The 17,679-nt window shown below is 37.3% G+C and overlaps 1 protein-coding gene across 5 annotated transcripts in view; it reads left to right on the forward strand.

Annotated features, from left to right (window-relative positions):
• FAM110B (family with sequence similarity 110 member B) overlaps window positions 1-17,679 on the forward strand; it is a 147,163-nt gene that overhangs the window by 19,924 nt on the left and 109,560 nt on the right. Inside the window, exon 2 of one of the 5 annotated variants that reach the window (XM_035011189.1) lies at window positions 4,486-4,552. The exons of 3 other annotated variants lie outside the window; for them this stretch is intronic. The gene's annotated coding sequence lies outside the window, so the exon portion shown is untranslated. Of the gene's footprint in view, window positions 1-4,485; window positions 4,553-11,658; window positions 11,949-17,679 lie in introns of those variants that run through there. One more of the 5 variants, XM_035011190.1, reaches the window with a different exon arrangement.

The raw sequence follows: 17,679 nt of genomic DNA on the forward strand, positions 1-17,679 counted from the left end.
TGCTCATGCTCTCTCTCTCTCAAATAAGTAAAATCCTTAAAAAAAAAAGAAAAACAGAAAGAAAGGGACATATACACTAGTTAATTATTATGTTTTTAAATGCTCAAATAAATGTATTAAAATGTTATATATCCTTATCAATTTTTTTTGTCTACTTGTTCTCCCAGTTACTGAGCACAGGTTGCTAAAAATCTTCAACTGTGATTGTGGATTTGTCTGTTTCTCTCTTTAGTTTTGTAAATTTTTGCTTCATTTAGTTTGAGGTTCTATAATTAGGTGCATACACAATTAGAACTCTTAATATCTTTGTGCTGAATTGACCCTTTGATCATTATATAATACCCCTTCTTATCTCTAGTGATACTCCTTGTCTTGAAGTCTACTTTATCTGATAGTAATATAGCCACACCCATTTTTTATGATTGGTATCTACATACACACACATACACACTATGGTATATATATACATGTATTATATATATGTATCTGTATAATATATACATACATTACATATATAGTATATACATATACATGCATACATATATACATATGTACATGCATATATATTTACATACATATATATGTATAAATTCTGTTATTTTTAACCTATCTGGCCTTTATACTTGAAGTGTGTCTCTTATAAATGGCATATAGTTAGTTGTGGCTTTCTAACCAGTCTTGAATATTATCCCTCTTAACTGAGGGTTTTGTCCATTTACATTTAATGTAATTATTGATACGGCCCATTTTAAGTCTGCTCTCTCATTATTTGTATTCTATTTATTTGATGTGTTTGTCCTTTCTGTTTGCCTAATTTTGGATTATTCAAATATTCTTTAGTATTTCATTTAATCTCCTTGGCTTTTTAGCCAAGGTTTTTTTTTTATGTTTTTATTCTTTATTTTTTAAATTTTATTTAATTTTATTATGTTATGTTAGTCATCATACAGTACATCATTAGTTTTTGATGTAGTGATCCACGAGTCATTGTTCTCATATAAAACCCAGTGCTCCATGCAGTACGTGCCCTCCTTAATACCCATCACCGGGCTAACCCATACCCTCACCCCAAGGTTTGGTTTTAAATTTTACTGGTTGTTTTAGGGATTCATCTATGTTGAATTCATATTACAACTTTGGATTTAATCTAAGAATCTTACAACTATACATTTCCATTTACCATCCTCTCGCTTGTTGTGCTGGTATTATATATCTTACTTCTACATAAGTTATAAACTCCATAATACAGTAGTATGTTTTGCTTTACAGCCAATTGCCTTTTTTTTTAAGTTAAAAAAAAAACTTTAAAATATTTGTCCACATTTTACCATGTCTTTGCTCTTTATTCCTTCCTGTAAATCTGAGTTTTTCTGTTTGGTGTTATTTCCCTTCAACCTGAAGAACTTCCTCTGTCATTTACTGTAATGTGCATCTGCTAGTGACAGATATTCTCAGCTTTCATTTAGCTGAAAATGTCTTTAATTTGCCTTCATTTTTGAGGGGTAATTTTGACAAGCATAGGATTCTAGGTTGACAGTTTTCTCCTTTTAGCACTTTAGGAAGGTTGTTCCATTCTGGCTTCTATTGCTCCTAATGAGATATTGACCATTATTACTATCTTTGTTCCCCTGTATGTAATGTCCTTTTTTCTTCTTGCTTTTTATTTTTTTTCTTTTTATGGTTTGTTTTCAGAAATTAGATCATGATAAGTATAGGTTGGTTTTGCTTGTATTTTTCTGCTTGGGATTCATTGAGCATCTTGGGTTAATGGTTTGATGTTTTTCAAATTTGGTACATTTCATTCACATTTCTTGAAATATTTTAAACCCCATTGTTCTCTCTCCTCTAATTATTCATATTTTGGATTGTTTGATATTATTTCTCAAGTCAGTGCTATTTAGTTCATTTTTTTCCTGTCCTTTTTCTCTGTTTAATTTGGAAAATGTAAGATTACTGACTTGTCTTTTGTGAGGCCCATCCAATAAACTTTTTTTTTTCAGATTTTCACTTTTCTAATTAAGTTTTTCATTTTAATTTCAGTATTATTAACATACCATGTTATATTAGTTTCAGGTGTACAGTATGGTGATTCAGCATTTCTGTACCTTCTTCAGTGTTCATCATGATAAGTGTGCTCTTTAATCCCTATCACCTATTTTACCCATCCCCTCTCCCTTCTGGTAACCATCAATTTGTTCTCAAGAGTCTGTTCTTTTGGTTTGTCTCTCTCTCTCTCTCTCTCTTTTTCCTTTGTTCATTTGTTTTGTTTCTTAAATTCCACATATGAGTGAAATCACATGGTATTTGTCTTTCTCTGACTGGCATATTTCACTTAGCACTCTCTAGCTCCATCTGTGTTGTTGCAAATGGCAAGATTTCATTCATTTTTTTTTTTTAAGATTTTATTTATTTATTTGACAGAGAGAGACACAGCGGGAGAGGGAACACAAGCAGGGGGAGGGTGAGAGGGAGAAGCAGGTTTCCTGCAGAGCAGGGAGCCCGATGTGGGGCTCTATACCAGGACCCTGGGATCATGACCTGAGCTGAGACGCTTAACAACTGAGCCACCCAGGCGCCCCTCATTCATTTTTTTAATAGCTGAATAATATTCCAGTGTGTGTGTGTGTGTGTGTGTGTGTACCACACCTTCTTTATCCATTCATCTATCAATGGACATTTAGGCGGTTTCCATATCTTGGCTGTTGTAGATAATGCTGCTATAAACATAGGGATGCATGTATCCCTTTGAATTAGTGTTTTTGTATTTTTTTGCATAAATACCCAGTAGTGTGATTGCTGGATGGTAAGATATTTCTATTTTTAATTTTTGAAGAACCTCCATACTGTTTTCCAAAGTGGCTGCACCAGTTTGCCCTCACACCATTAGTGCACAAGGGTTCCGTTTTCTCCACATCCTTGCCAATACTTGTTTCTTGTGTTTTTGATTTTAGCCATTCTGACAGGTGTGAGGTGATACCTCATTGTAGTTGTGATTTGCGTTTTTCTGATGATGAGTGATGTTGAGCATCTTTTCATGTGTCTGTTGGATGTCTTTTTTGGAGAAATGTATGTTCGTGTCTTCTGCCCATTTTTAATCAGATTATTTGGGGTTTTTTGGTGTTGAGTTGTATAAGTTCTTCATATATTTTTAAATGTACTTTTTATATTTTTTATTTATAAAGATAGAGATACCTATCTATCTATCTTTATATATTGGATACTGGGCGCCTGGGTGGCCCAGTCGGTTAAGTGTCTGCCTCTGGCTCAGGTCATGATCCCAGGGTCCTGGGATCAAGTCCTGAGTAGGGCTCCCTGCTCAGTGGGGAGCCTGCTTCTCCCTCTGCCTCTGCCTCCCTCTGTGTCTGTCTCTCATGAATAAATAAATAAAATCTTTAAAATAAATAAATACATATTTTGGATACTAACCCTTTATCAGATACGTCATTTGCAAATATCTTCTCCCATTCAGCAGGTTGCCTTTTAGTTTTGTTGATTGTTTTCTTCACTGTGCAAAAGCTTTTTATTTAGATGTAGTCCTTATAGCCCATCTTTGCTTTTATTTACCTTCCCTCAGGTGATATACCACCCAATAAACTTTTTGCTCAAATACTGTATTTTTAGTTCAGGATTTTTATTTAGTTCTATTTTAGAATTTCTATTTTGTATTAATATATCTCAAATCTTCTCCCATTATATGCTTATTTTTTGTATATTCTTTAACATTTATTGTAGTTGTTACTAATTTCATTAATGGAGTCATCCATTTTTTTTTTTACTCACTATGTTAATTCTTAATTATGGATCACATTTTCCTGTTTCTTTATGTATTTTGTAATTTTAAAAATTATATCCCAGGTGGTGTAAATAAAATAGTAAAGACTGAAGTATAATATTTTGTTTCAAATCTCAGAGAATGGAAGCTCGCTCTTCTTCATGGAGATTAGGGTGAGGAGCAGAATATTCAGATCCCTTAGAATTTAGCTGAAGCCTGGCTTGCACTTTTAATCAGATTGAGTTCACCTGATCTTCCTTTTTTTTTTTTAATCTCTGTCGGTATTTCAGGTGGGAGAGGGTTGGACTACCATTTTATTTTATTTTTTTAAAGATTTTATTTATTTATTTGACAGAGAGAGACAGCTAGAGAGGGAACACAAGCAGGGGGAGTGGGAGAGGGAGAAGCAGGCTTCCTGCTGAGCAGGGAGCCCAGTGCGGGACTCGATCCCACGACCCCGGGATCATGACCTGAGCCGAAGGCAGGCGCTTAACGACTGAGCCACCCAGACACCCCTGGACTACCATTTTAAGTATTTTGATTCCCCTTTACATTTAGAGTTTGAAGTACCATGAGAATATATGGGCTATGTGATTTCTCTGGGCTTTCTAACCTCTCCACGGTTACTCTTTTGTCTGGTTTTTGGGGAGGAAGGTATGGGGTAGATTTGAAGACTTACTAATAATTTGCTGTTGCATTTGTTGTTCTTTTAGATTCCTGTCTGTCCTGCCTGTTCACACTGTCCTGTAAGGCTGGTCTCTCTCTCCGTGTTCCTGCCAGGTCAGATCTCTCTGTGGGATCTTCCTCCCACTCCGCAGGCTAGCCAGGCACAGCCTTCAGACATGCAGCCTACGCTGGCTTTCAGCTTGCCTATGAAGGGCTTGTTTCTTGTTGAAATGAGGTCATCAAGGCTTCTGTGTTTATTATTCTTTGCTAGACTGACCCACAGAAAGATATGTTTTTATTTTGTCCAGCTGAAATTTCTTTTGACCATGAGATCAAAGGCCTCTCTACATGCTTTGTATCCTAATTGGAAATCGAAGTCTCATATGCATTTTTTAAAGCAAATGCCCAAAAGTTTGAAATCCATCCGTGAGTTCTCTGGATTCTGGTTGGGTTTAACCAATGGAAAACACTGGCAGATGATCATCAGTGCAAGTCGAAAGTGCTGAGTGACATTCTAGTTTTTCCTTTTTCCAAGACTAAAATCAGATACCTATATAATTCTAATGAGCCACCCCTAGTTATGGATACCTGACAATAAAATAAGATATCTGAAAGAGAATAAAAATGAAATCAAACCTTGTTCTCTAGCACTTGCCCTGAGACAGACTTCTTTTCAGTTATGAAACTGCCCAATCAAATGCAAATCAGAAAACAGGAGAAGTTAAAGATACATAAAGTGGATCCATAGCTGTCTTAGTCTTTTATTTTTATTTATTTATTTTTAAAGATTTTATTTATTTATTTGACAGAGAGAGAGACACAGTGAGAGAGGGAACACAAGCAGGGGGAGTGGGAGAGGGAGAAGCACGCTCCCCGCAGAGCAGGGAGCCTGATGCGGGACTCGATCCCAGGACCCTGGGATCATGACCTGAGCCGAAGGCAGTCGCTTAACCAACTGAGCCACCCAGGAGCCCTGTCTTAGTCTTTTTAGACTGCTGTAACAAACTACCATAGACTGGGTAGCTTAAATAATAAATGTTTATTTTTTACAGTTCTAGAGACTGGGAAGTCCAAGATCAAGGTTCAGGCAGATTCCATGTATCATGAAGGCCCGTTTCCTGGTTCATGGACAACTTTTTAGTCTTGTGTCCTTACAGGGCAGAAGGGATGAAGAAGAAAGTTTCTTGTGTCTCTTTTATAAGGGCACTCATCCCATTTATGAGGGCTCCATTCTCATGACCTACCCACCTCCCAGAGGTACTACTTCCTAATACCATCGCAAGAGGTGTATTGCAATATTACTACCACTAATGGTTGAAACATAATGGATCATGTACTATATTTCTGGTTTCAACCCAGTGGTATTGAATGTGTTGATATTTAATTTAGAACAATTCTGAGTAGAACTGAGATTTAAATTGGGAAGTGTTTTACTCAGCCATCAGAAAGGATGAATGCTTACCATTTACATTGATGTGGATGGAACTGGAGGGTATTATGCTGAACAAAATAAGTCAGTCAGAGAAAGGCAATTATCATATGGTTTCACTCATATGTGGAATATAAGAAACAGCGCAGAGGATCATAGGGGAAGGAAGGGAAAACTGAATGGGAAGTCATCAGAGTGGATGAACCTGGAGGACTTATGCTGAGCAAAATGAGCCAGCCATGAAAGGACAAATGCTGTATAATCCCACTTACATGAGGTACTTAAAGAAGTCGAATTCCCGGAGACAATTAGCAGTTGCTCAATTCCCGGAGACAATTAGCAGTTGCTCAATATTGGGTGGGGAGTGGGGGGAGGGGCGGGAGACAGAGTACAGAGTTTATTTATTTATATTTAGTGGGTACAGAATTACAGTTTTTCAAGGTGAAAAGAGTTCTGGAGATGGATGGTGGTGATGATTGGACAAGAATTGGAATATCCTTGATGCACCAAAAAATAAGTAAGATGGTAAATTTTCTATCATGTGTATTATACCACTGATTAAGAAATGTAATAATATAAAATCTGATGTCTCAATAAAAGCATGTATTTAAACATTAAAAAAAGAAGTGTCCAGTCGATTGCATTACATTTTATTAAGATGATGCTTAATTTTATAGGATAGCAGAAAATGCCAGTGTTGATGTGGGCATTGTTCTATCCTTATTATCGCTTATTAATGAGACGAATAGTTTTTTTAAGAGAAAGCTAAAAGTAGAGATTCTTTGGTCTGAAATCATTGCCATCTGCTCTGGGAAGTACTTGAAAGGGACTCCAATGATACTTTTCACCTAGACAAAGAGCCCCAGACCTCAACGTTATTAAACAGAGATCCGTCTCTTGAGGACCAAATAAAAAACCAACAGTGTAGGAAAGCACTGCGCCTGCATGTTTGATGAGCATAACGAGTGTGTGTGTCTTACAAACAGTGTAATTGATAGAGTCCCTGCGGTCCAATGTTGAATGTATCATGGAGACTAATTTTTTAAGGCAAAAAAAAAGTGGCGGCGGGGAGATGAGCATCTCATCAACACTCTCTTTTTTGGTATTTGGACATGCCTGGTAGGATGGGAGATTGCCAGTTTACAGTTATAGCAGAAAACAGAATTTTGTGAACATAATTTCTTGGCATGATAGGGTTATTTAAGTACTATTACATAATTTTTATTTTTTGAGGAACATAGTGATTGATTTGATTACTCACTGATTTAATTTACTCATCCAAAAAGTGTAACTTACAAAAGTAGAATTATCCTATGAGCCAGCAATTCTGCTTCTGGGTATACATTCAAAAGAACTGAAAGCAGGGTCTTGAAGAGATTTTTGTACACCCATGTTCACAGCAGTATCATTTACAATAACTAAAACGTACAAGCAACTCACGTGTTCATCAGTGGATGAATGAGTAAGCAGAATGTGGTACGTCCATAGAATGCAATAGTACTCAGCCTTCAAAACAAAGGAAATTCTGACACATGCTACAACATGTTTGAAACTTGAAGACATATACTAAGTGAAGTAAGCCAATCACAAAAGGACAGATACTATATGATTCCACTTATATGAAATATTTAGAGTAGTCAAAATAATGGAGAAAGAAAGTAGTTGCCAGGGGTACGGAGGAGTGGGAATGGGATTTATTGTTCAATGCGTGCAGAGTTTTAGTTCTACAAGATAAAAAGAGTTCTGGAAATGGATGGTGGTGATGGTTGCACAGCATTAGGAATGTATTTAATACGACTGAACTGTACACTTTAAAACAGTTTAAGATGGTTAACTTTTGTGTTGGATATTTTACCACAACAAAAAATTTAAAAAAATAATAATTTAAAGATCATCTCCAGATAAGATAAATGCTTTATGCCTTAGGTTAGGAAGTTCCTTACTGCTACGTTTTTTCATGAAAGAAGTATTTTCCATAATGTCGGTTAGTAAGGGATTTTGCACATAAAAATTTGAGTAACTACAAAATACACATTTTCTACAACACTTTCTGCTGGACAAAGAAGTTCAGTGACTTTGGAAGTATATTTTAGATTTAGGAAATCTCAAGTTTGAAAAGAATTTTTTTAAGTTTTATTTATTTAAGTAATCCCTACACCCAATGTGGGGCTTGAACTCATGACCCCAAGATCAAGAATCACATGCTCTTCCTGCCTGAGCCAGCCAGGCACTCCACAAGTTTGAAAAAAAAAAATTTAAAGATTATTTATTTGAGAGAGAGAGAGTGAGCAAGGTGAGGGGCAGAGGGAGAGGAAGAGAGAGAGAATCCATAAGTAGATTCCCTGCTGAGAGTAGAACCCCCACACATGGGGCTCGGTCCCAGGACCCCGAGATCATGACCTGAGCCAAAATCAAGAGTCGGAGGCTCAACCGGCTGAGCCACCCATTTGCCCCACAAGTTTGAAAATTTTTACGGAAAGAAGCTCCTCTGTTTTTCTTTCCAGAGTAGCCTGTTAGTCCTGCAGAATATATCAGAATTACTCCTGCTTACATTCATGTTCTTGCATCTAAATAACATCCCACCCAATTGCTTGCTGACATGTTGGCTGAGAGCTACTTACCATAAACTGTTTGCTTTGTGATTTTATTAATCTTTTCTAAATGAGATATTATTTCAGGTACTGACTCACAATCATTAAAACTCTGGAAAAGGACAGTATTAGTAATTGGATCGTAAGCCAGTCAATAAGGTGCTAGGTTTATAAACATGTATTTGTATAATAAGCTCTGTGTTGAGTGTTAAAAGTGAACATTTGAAATGACACTCTTTCTACAAAATGTGTTGGTTGGAACCAGGTGCATTTATCCTTAAGATAAATTTGTGACACGGACGCTGTAGTAAGCTGTTTATGGGTTTTTCCATTATGAGATTTTTCAGAAATTTCTATCTTGGATATAACATTTCTTTGACCAAATGCGGTTTGCTAAGTCTTATTGTTTATAGAGAATCAATGAACAAAAGTGATGGGCTACATTTGAGTGAATTTAATGAAACTTTTGAGTGTGCTTTTTTTTTTTTTTTGTCAAGCTTAGAGAAATATAAGGATCTGTTTAAATTCAGTCCAAATAAATTAATTATTAGAATACATAAAAAGACTCTTTTGAAAGAGTCTTCACAGTATGTGAAGAGTATTATGTGAGGTGATTATGTTTTTGATTTGAACCTCAAAAGAGATTCTCTAGTTGTATAATCCTGTCTTTTTGGAAAGAAAAGGTAATTTTCTAGGTTTAGAAATCAGTGATTCATAGTCAAGTGATTCCTCTGTACCTGGCATTTTTACACATTTTGTTGAACACCTTTTTTCCGGAGTAGGTAGTATTTCCATTCCGTCATGGAAAAGCAGGCAGGACAAGGTTGCTGAGACATCAGACAACATTCAGTGAGCATTTGCAACCTCCAGATTCCTTCCCTACCTCCTTTACAACACATTGGCACGTAATCCTCACAGTGACCCTTTGAGGTAAGGGCTATAATTATCTTCATTTTATAACCAGGAAATCTGGGCTTTGAGAGGTTAAGTTAGTTACTCAAGGTCACATACTCAGTGAAGCTGAGGAAGCAAGATTTGAACCCAGCTGACTTCACAACAGCCAGGAGTGTCCATGAGGTAATTATTTTGGTTCTAATGCTCTATCTCAACTGAGGCTGCCTGGATTCTTTAGAGAGTTGCCCACCTCTGTCTTCTGTAGCCCCAAGATGACAGCCTTTGCCTGGGCTCATTCTGTACCCTCTGCATAGCCTAGTTGATAGACTGCTGACGGGTATAAGGTCAGACAGGACATACACAACTGGGGTATCTTAGAATCCCTGACTCGTCAAAAATATCTGTGAAGTATCACGACCTGGGCTAAGTCCTAGGGATTAAGAGAACCAGGCAGGGGTTTAAGGTTCATCAGGGAGATACAGCCATAACTAATCTTTGGATCTGGGGTGAATGTTTTCATGGAGACCAGGAAGGCGCCATGGGCATGGAGAGGAGGAAGTGGTAAAGCGTGGAATGCTTCTCAGAGGAGGGATTGTGTGAACTATGTGGAGGCCAAGTGGGCTGAAGCCTCCACACACACATCAGGAGGTGTGGGATATTTCAGCGAATGACAGGCACAGCGTGAAGGCAAGAAAAAGTGTGGCCCCGTGAGCGTGTTCTACAGTGATTTGGGATTCCTGGACACAGCATATAAGGGAGTGGCAGGAGAGGCAAATTTGATAGGGGGCCCTGTCTGCCAGCATGAGGAGTGTTTGGCTTTGATCCTGTCAGTGATACAGAGCCACTGAAAGAGGTAAAGTTTGTAGGCATGGGGGTGGGTAGGAGGGCATGCTCCTAAATGGATTTGAGAAAGATCCACAGGGAAGGTTGAAAATCTGGGCGTTGGGAGACAGGTAGCCCATTATGATGAAGTATTGGAAATAGAATTAGGGCTAAATTCTCAGCTCAGTAAACTTACGCTGCCAGGTCTACCTCATGAGGCAGTCTCTTCAAATTTGAGATTGGTCAGGACTGGAATGCTCCTATAGTGAGCCATATCTTCCCCTCTAACTTCTGTCATTCAGAATGATGTTTCTTCTTTCATAGGATAATCCACCTTCTACCCCCGCTTCCCTGGCTGATTTAAATATTGCTGGGTCCTTCTCCTATTAGCCCGTGCCTCAGTCTGTCAAGATCTGACAGTATCTAACACTCTTATCAACCTGGATTGTGTAGGAGGTACAGGGTAATTCCAGGCTTGTGCATCATCTTAGGGATTTTAGCAGTGGGTGGATGGCAACAGGTAGAAGATTGAGGCACCTAAGCTGGGCTTTAGAATGGGACTTGTAATGAGTACATCCAGAGTGTAATGGAGTGTTATCCACACCCCTACGCAGTTGACCCATTTGAAGCAGAGTAGTACTTGCGTGTATGTGTATGGAATTTGATAATTCTGTTAGTTCAGCCTGTAATTTCACTAGTATTTATGCCATAGGTGAAGAGTTGTGTGATAACCTCAAGCTCGTAGGTCTTTTTCAGATTAATTAGTTTAGAACTCCTATCGCAGAGTGCATTACTTACATTTTTTGGTTGATAAACTTTGTAAGGGCAAAGAAAGGGCACTTTTTAAATCTTGGTGTGTTTTCTCACCTAGTTACCAACACATGGCAGCCCCTCATAGAGTATTTGTTGAATGAATGCAACTTTTTTCCTGTATATTTGACATTAATAAAATAAAATTGTTCCATCTTTATACATTTAGAGTCATGATTCTATTATATAACATTTTAGCCATTTTTAACCTCTGAGTCAGCTATAATTTTGGTAAGCCTATCTTAAAGTCTTTATTTATATCATAGATAAGCATGTCTAGTAGACCAGGTCAAATCCTTATGGATGCTTTAGAAGTGTTTCCCAATTAACGTATCAAAGAGTTTTAAAGAATAATTTTGGAGTTGATTTATAAGCTAACCCATATTTCTTCACATTTCCATACTTGTTGGTTTTTTTCCTATGAATTTCTTGGTAATTCTTCAATCTTCTATATATTACCCTATATGGATCACCAATAGTTTTAGGAAGATTTTTCTTTTACAATGAGGAGGTTTATTTTATTATTTTTTTAAAAGATTTTAAAGATTTTATTTATTTGAGAGAGAGGGAGAGAGCACGAGTGGGGGGTGGGGGGAAGGGCAGTGGGAGAGGGAGAAGCAGACTCCCCAGTGAGCAGGGAGCCAGACTCGGGCTCCATCTGAGAACCCCGATATCATGACCTGAGCTGAAGACAAACATTTATCCAACTGAGCCACCCAGGCTCCCCGAGGAGGTTTATTTTAGAGTACATATTATTAGCCCACTTTCTGGAACAGAAAGCTAAAACCTATTGGAAGTTGTAGAAAAATGTAGTAATTTAATTTCCCTGTAAGCAATAAATTTGACTATTGGTTTTTTCTTTCTCTTTTATGGTGGTCTCCTGGTACTTACCCGTCACTGATGATTAAGTATTGGAAGATGTCCAGTGCCATCTGCTGAAGGATTTGCAGATCTTATTGATGAGGTTACTGATTTCCAGGTTACATGATGTAGCCCTGAGTTTTGTTTTGTTTTTAATCAGTTTTGTTGAAGTATACTGAATATACAGTTGAATTCACTGATGTTAAGGGTATAATTCAGTGAATTTTCAACAATACGCACGAGCATGTAGCGCTACTACAATCGTGATATAGAACATTTCCGTCCCCCCAGCATGTTCTGTCAGTACTCTCTGCATTCAGCCCCTTCTCCCCACACCCTGACTCCTCGCAACAACTGATCTGCTTTCTACTGCTATAGTTTCGCCTTCTCAAAAAGTTCATATAAGTGGACCTAGACCTTTAGTCCTTCGTGTTTGGCTTTTTAGTATAATATTTCTGAGATTTACTTATGTTGTTAAATGCATCAGTAATTCTTTCCTTTTTATTATTGAGTAGTGTTCCTTTGTGTGCTACACAATAATTTGTTTATTTATTCATCAGTTGATGGACATTTGAGTTCTTTCATGTTTTGGGCTATGATGAATAAGGCTACTATGAACATTCTTATACAAGTCTTGGGAATTTGTGTCTTTAAATTTCTCTTGGGTAAATACCTTAGTGTGGCATTGCTGGGTCATATGGTGTGTGTTTAACTTTATGATAGAAACTGCCCAGTTGGACAGAAGAAAGAGAATTAAGGAGTCGATCCCATTTACAGTTGCACCCAGAACCATAAGGTACCTAGAAATAAACCTGACCAAAGAGACAAAGGCTCTGTACTCAGAAAACTATAGAACACTCATGTAAGAAATTGAGGAAGACACAAAGAAATGGAAAAACGTTCCATGCTCATGGATTGGAAGAACAAATGTTAAAATGTCTGTGCTACTCAGAGCAATCTATACATTCAGTGCAATCCCTATCAAAATACCACCAACTTTTTTCACGGAGCTGGAACAAATAATCTTAAGATTTTATGGAATCAGAAAAGACCCCAAATAGCCAAAGGAATGTTGAAAAAGAAAACCAATGCTGGTGACATCACAATCCCGGACTTCAAGCTCTATTACAAAGCTGTGATCATCAAGACAGCATGGTACTGGCACGAAAACAGACACATAGATCAATGGAACAGAACAGAGAGCCCAGAAGTGGACCCTCAGTGCTATGGTCAACTACCCTTTGCAAAGCAGGAAAGAATGTCCAATAGAAAAAAGACAGTCTCTTCAACAAATGGTGCTGGGAAAATTGGACAGCCACATGCAGAAGAATGAAACTGGACCATTTCCTTACACCACACACAAAAATGGACTCAAAATGGATGAAGGACCTAAATGTGAGACAGGAATCCATCAAAATCTTAGAGGAGAACACAGATAGCAACCTCAGTGAACTTGGCTGCAGCAACTTCTTGCTAGACACATCTCCAAAGGCAAGGGAAGCAAGGGCAAAAATGAACTATTGGGACTTCATCAAGATAAAAATCTTCTGCACAGCAAAGGAAATAGTCAACAAAACTAAAAGACAACCGACAGAAAGGAAGAAGTTATTTGCAAATGTCTTATCAGATAAAGGCCTAGTATCCAAAATCCATAAAGAACTTACAAACTCAACACCCAAGAAAAAAAATAACCCAATCAATAAATGGGCAGAAGACATAAACAGACATTTCTCCAAAGAAGACATCCAAATGGCCAATAGACATATGAAAAAATGCTCCACATCACTTGGTATCAGGGAAATATAAATCAAAACCACAATGAGCTACCCACTCACACCAGTCAGAATGGCAAAGATTAACAAATCAGGAAACGACAGATGTTGGGGAGGATGTAGAAAAAGGGGAACCCTCCTGTACTGTTGGTGGGAATTCAAGCTGGTGCAGCCACTCTGGAAAATAGTATGGAGATTCCTCAAAAAGTTGAAAATAGAGCTACCCTATGACCCAGCAATTGCACTACTAGATATCTACGCCAAAGATACCAATATAGTGATCCGAAGGGGCACCTGCACCCCAATGTTTATAGCAGTGATGTCCACAATCGCTAAACTATGGAAAGAGCCCAGATGTCCATCGACAGATGAATGGATAAAGAAGATGTGGTGTATATATATACAATGGAATACTACTTAGCCATCAAAAAATGAAATCTTGCCTTTTGCAACAATGTGGATGGAACTAGAGGTTATTATGCTAAGCGAAGTAAGTCAATCAGAGAAAGACAGTTATATGATCTCATATGTGGAATTTAAGAAACAAAACAGAGGATCATAGGGGAAGAGAGGAAAAAATAAAACAAGACAAAATCAGAGGGAGACAAACCATCAGAGACTCTTAATCATAGGAAATAAACTGAGGGTTACTGGAGGGGGAGGGTGTGGGGAATGGGGTAACTGGATGATGGACATTAAGGAGGGCACGTGATGTAATGAGCACTGGGTGTTATATAAGACTGATGAATCACTGACCTCTACCTCTGAAATTAATAATACATTATATGTTAATTAATCAAATTTGAATTTAAAGTAATACATTATATGTTAAAATAAAAAACGAAGAAGATAGCAGGAAGGGAAAAATGAAGGGGGGGAATCGGAGGGGGAGACGAACCATGAGAGACTATGGACTCTGAGAAACAAACTGAGTGTTCTAGAGGGGAGGGGGTGGGGGGATGGGTTAACCTGGTGATGGGTATTAAAGAGGGCACGTGCCGTATTGAATGGAGCACTGGGTGTTATATGCAAACAGTGAATCATGGAACACTAACTACATCAAAACTAATGATGTAATGTATGGTGATTAACGTAACATAATAAAAAAATAAAGAAACTGTCCAATTATTTTTCAAAGTGCCTGTGACTTCTTGGATTTCCTGCCAGCCTTGTATAAGGATTCTAGTTCCTTCACATCCTTGCAAACACTTGATATTTTGGTCCTTTTAAATTTAGTCATTCTTACGAGTTTTTAATGGTATCTCATTGAGGTTTTACTTTGCATTTTCCTACTGACTATATTGAGTATCTCTTCCTGTGCTTACTTGACATTTGTTTATTTTCTTTTTGAAAGTGTTTAAATCTTGTCTTTTTTAAATGGGTTTTTTTGTCTCGCACTGAGTTTTAGTACCATGAATGAGTGATTATGAAGAAATATAAGGAAGGTATTTTGTTGCTGACTTTTTTTCAAGAAAGGAACCCCTTTCAAAGGATATTTTGTTTCCCTCACCATTTTTTTTTCTTTTTTTTTTTTGCTCTTTTGGGCATGATTAGAGGGATTCTTCTGTTATCTGTTGGTTTATTTTAATTTATCTTACCCTGCTTCCCTACATATACAGTTGACTTTTGAACAGTGCAGGAGTTAGAGTGCCGATCCCTCACCATGCAGTAGAAAATCCACGTATAACTTTTAACTCCCCCAAAACTTTACTAATAGCCTGCTGTTGACCAGAAGCCTCACCTGTAACATGAACAGTCATTTCACACATACTGTGTATGTTATATGTATTATATACTATGTTCTTACTGTAAAATAAGCTGGAGAAAACAAAATGTTATTAAGAAAATCATAAGGAAGAGAAAATACATTTACAGTACTGTACTGCTTCTATCACAAAAAGATTCGGGTATAAGTGGACCCTCGCAGTTCGTTGGTCAAGGGCCAGCTGTACTGTTTACAAAATCTGTCAGCTCATATTCTCTAAGAAAACCCAAGTGGTTTCATTAACTAGGCCTCTAAACGCACGTTCACACATACACATTCATCACGTGCAAACCTTGTCTCAGATGCCACTGTGAAATCCTCCTTAATTATCTCCCTCATCGGCCTACAGTAGCAAGAACATCAGCTCATGCTTTTGCGTTCCTTTGCACCTGGCTCTGCACAGTGTAAATAATTGAGGAGTCGACAAATGACTGTTGATGATAAGTTGCTGATCTAGGTAAATTAAGTGCTCTTGAGTGATTCCAGAATTTCAGAGAATAAGAGTTCTGTTTGAACTAATGGATCTAATAGGAAACTATCTGGAAATTCTTACTTTAAAAACTACTTATATAAGCTTTTACTGTAGAATACCTACATTTTGCTTGCTAGCTATCTATAAAATCTTCTTGAAAATGTGTTGTAGCAAAGCTATGATTATGATTTGGCTGTGAATAAGAGAGGGAAATTCTATTATTAGAGTAGACGTATCTAGGTTAGACAACTTAAGAGTATCCCAAATTTTATTTCAGATTTCTCATGGGCATGAATGGTTTAATCTGTCTTTTTCAGTAGAGCAAAAGGCAGAGCATGTTTTTGATAATTTTGAGTAGTGTTTCATATTAACATAAAGTTAAGTTGACTCATCAAGTGGTGTTCATGCTGTGTAGAGTAAGAGAAGTAGAAAACAGATGAAATTATAAGCACTGAAGAGTTTATTTGTGGAAATTAAAGATCAGTCATGATCTAATAGAGCACTAGATTGGCATCTGTGAAATCTGAGATCCAGGACCCGCTGGGCTGTGTGACTTTGGAGAGGTCAGTTGACCACTCTGGGCTTTCATTTCCTTAGATGTGAAAGGAGTGGGTTGGAGCTGCTAACCATACAGTGCCTTAGCTTTAAACTATGTGCTGTGAATTATTTGTTAGGATGGTTTTGATGTCACATGGCGACTTTGAGGATAAATCCAATCCTGAAATTCATTTATGGTTTTATTCTGTATCCCGATCATAACGGTGTGACTTTGACATTTCTCAGTCGTTAAGAGGAAGGGCTGACCTCTTTGTTGTTTTTCTCCTCAAAAGTGTGAGAAAGAAAAGGCAAAAATAATGATAAAGATGAAAAGGATTTCTTTAAAGGAATTTTTGATACAATTTAGGGCAAAACAAAAAAATACTAGCTGGAAAATAAATATAAAACCTTTTACTTTGTTATTATGAGTCACCATCAATCTCAAATACCTCTGGGCCCAATTTAAATAAAAGTTTCTCTAATGTTAAATGTATATGATTTTATTCATTTGAATTCTGGAATCATCTATTTCAGCAGGCGAATAAAACCTTAAATTGCAAGTAGTAAATAATCAAAAACAGCTGTAGAACTTGGAGTTCATATTTTAATCTGGTACTAATTGTTACTTTATGTTCTTGTTGAACATTGTTAGATGCAGGGACAGGGGAAAGAAGATTGTTTTGACAGTTTTAAATGTGAGTGTGAGAAGGATCAGTCTTAGTTGTTATTTAAATAGACATTTTCAGGCTTTCTTTTTATTTTATTTTTTTGAAGCTGTGCAATATCTAGGTCAAGATTTGCAGCCTTGCTAATAAACTTCTGGCATACCGTTCATTACACATCACTCCAGAAAGAAGATAATGATGCTTGGGACATTGGCATTGACCTTAATGAAGTGGTTCTTAGCCATTGTCTGTCAAAGTCCCAAGTGCCTCCTTAAAAATTTTACTATTGATTATTCCTACATCCATGGGAAATATACAGTAAATCTCAATAAAAGATACCTATTACAGTCTGAGCATTTTCCTTCCCTGTCTCTAGCTCCCACTTTCAAGTAAACAAAGATGTAGTTATTTGAATTGATGGTATACAAGGAAAGCAGATGCTGGAGGAGAAGACATTTAAATTTTCCACTGCGGTACTTTCTTGGTGCGTTGCCAGATATTCAGATGACAATCACTTTCAGGATTGATCCAAGTATATCCAAGTATAATAAAAGCGTTTATGTGTCAGACAGACCGGTGGACTGGACTTCCCTCAAAAAGCCTCAGTTTCTTTTCCCCTTTGT

Source organism: Mirounga leonina, unplaced genomic scaffold, assembly GCF_011800145.1.
Source record: "Mirounga leonina isolate KUSES-001 unplaced genomic scaffold, KU_Mleo_1.0 Mir_165, whole genome shotgun sequence".
Classification (NCBI taxonomy): Eukaryota; Metazoa; Chordata; class Mammalia; order Carnivora; family Phocidae; genus Mirounga; species Mirounga leonina.